Below are 1,851 nucleotides of genomic sequence, written 5' to 3' on the forward strand. Positions count from 1 at the left end.
CATGAGGGGCAGCGGGGAAAGGCGCCCTCGGGAAGCTTCCGGGGATAAGGGGGCGCTTGGCGAGAAGTTTCTAATTTTACTTTAGGGTTACCCTAATTCGACGGGCTGCCTATATTCCGTCCCTGCCGCACCAAGCTGCACGCGGGCTTCGCACTAACGCCTCGTGGCCAAGGTCGCGGCCAAGGGNGGACTCACCGACCTTCCGCCGAGTGGTGGGGACCAGAATACATCAGAAGAAATACAAATAGGGGCGCCTGGGTGGCTTAGTCGGTTAAGCGTCCGACTTTCACTTAGGTCATGATCTCGCGGTTCGTGGGTTCGAGCCCCGCGTCGGGCTCTGTGCTGACTGCCAGCTCAGAGCCTGGAGCCTGTTTCAGTCTGTGACTCCATCTCTCTGACCCTCGCCTGCTCACGCTGTCTCTCTCTCTGTCTCCTAGAAATAAATTAAAAAAAAAAAAAAAGAAATACAAATAACATAAACTAAATACGGTTGGAAGCGGAAGGGAGTGTCGTCCAGGTTGAGGACCAGTGAACATGGCAGAGGAATCGTGCAGCCGGTTTTTGTGGCCAACGAGTACATAGGCTCCTAATTTAAGTGAAGACATTCTTGAACTGGTGGTTTTATGCGACTATGTAGCTTATTATTCTCTGCTCATCGCCACCCCTCAGTCTTACCTAAAAGTATTTTAAACTTCCTTTGGGATGATCATTTGGCCGCAGAGCCAAGGAGAGAAGTGTCAGACCTGAATTCAAACTCAACTAACTAGCCATGTGATCAAAGGCGGGGCCTTACCCCGCTGAGCACCGAGGATAACAATACTTACCTCCCAGGGAAGAGCTGAGAGTGCTAGGAGATAAGCCATCCAAAGCACTTGGCACAAAGCTTGGAGCAGAGGATATACCAAATTTGCACAGATTCTTTGCAAGCTAAAACAGGAAAGTTAGGCCGAAGGAGGGAATCATAGGGAAATACATAGTTTTGGCTTCTGCCAAAAGTGGGTGAAGCCACTCTTAGAAACAAATATATCTGCTTCTAATCCTTTTCATAATGAACGAAAAAGATTCATGACACCTTCAGCGTAGAATGACAGGGGTCTAAAGGAAAGTAAATAAGGAATAGTATGCTGTATTGCTTTCTGCTGGCGATGAAATTTTAACATAATTTCCTGGTTACCAGCAAAACAGTATATGCTAGAACATTGAAAGCTGTGATTTGGGGCGTCCGGGTGGCTCAGCCAGTTGAACGTCTGACTTCGGCTCAGCTCACGATCTCACAGTTCTTGAGTTCTAGCCCCGCATCAGGCTCTGCGCTGTCAGCTCAGAGCCTGCAACCCACTTCAGATTCTGTGTCTCCTCCTCTCTCTAACCCTGCCCTGCTCCGTCTCTCTCTGTCTCTCAAAAATGAACATTAAAAAAATTTTTTTAAACATTAAAAAAAAAGAAAGCTATGGTTTAAGAAAGATTCTTGCAGCTGGGGTGCGGTTTATACAGACCATGTTAATGCTGTTTTGCCCAACTGAGCCCTTTCATCAGTCAGAAACTTCTGGTCATTAAAGGTTTGTTGGGTTCAATGCCACGGTATCATTGAGGTTAGAGATAAATATTATGCCTCAGACCACAATGGTGGGAGAGGCAAGGAAGAAAGCTCCCCCTCCACCTCCGTATGGAACTTTTACTATGTGCCAGGCACACACTGGGTATTTTACTAAGTATTATCATTCCCACATCACTGATGAGGGAGCATGTTGAGAAATTAAGTAACTTGCCAGAAACCTACAGCTGGGAAATAGAGGAGCCAGAATTCCAGAGTATGTGGTCCGACTGAAAAGCCCATCCGGGCATGCTCTTGTC

This window comes from Crocuta crocuta, unplaced genomic scaffold, assembly GCF_008692635.1.
Source record: "Crocuta crocuta isolate KB4526 unplaced genomic scaffold, BGI_CrCroc_1.0 scaffold3, whole genome shotgun sequence".
In the NCBI taxonomy this organism is placed as follows: Eukaryota; Metazoa; Chordata; class Mammalia; order Carnivora; family Hyaenidae; genus Crocuta; species Crocuta crocuta.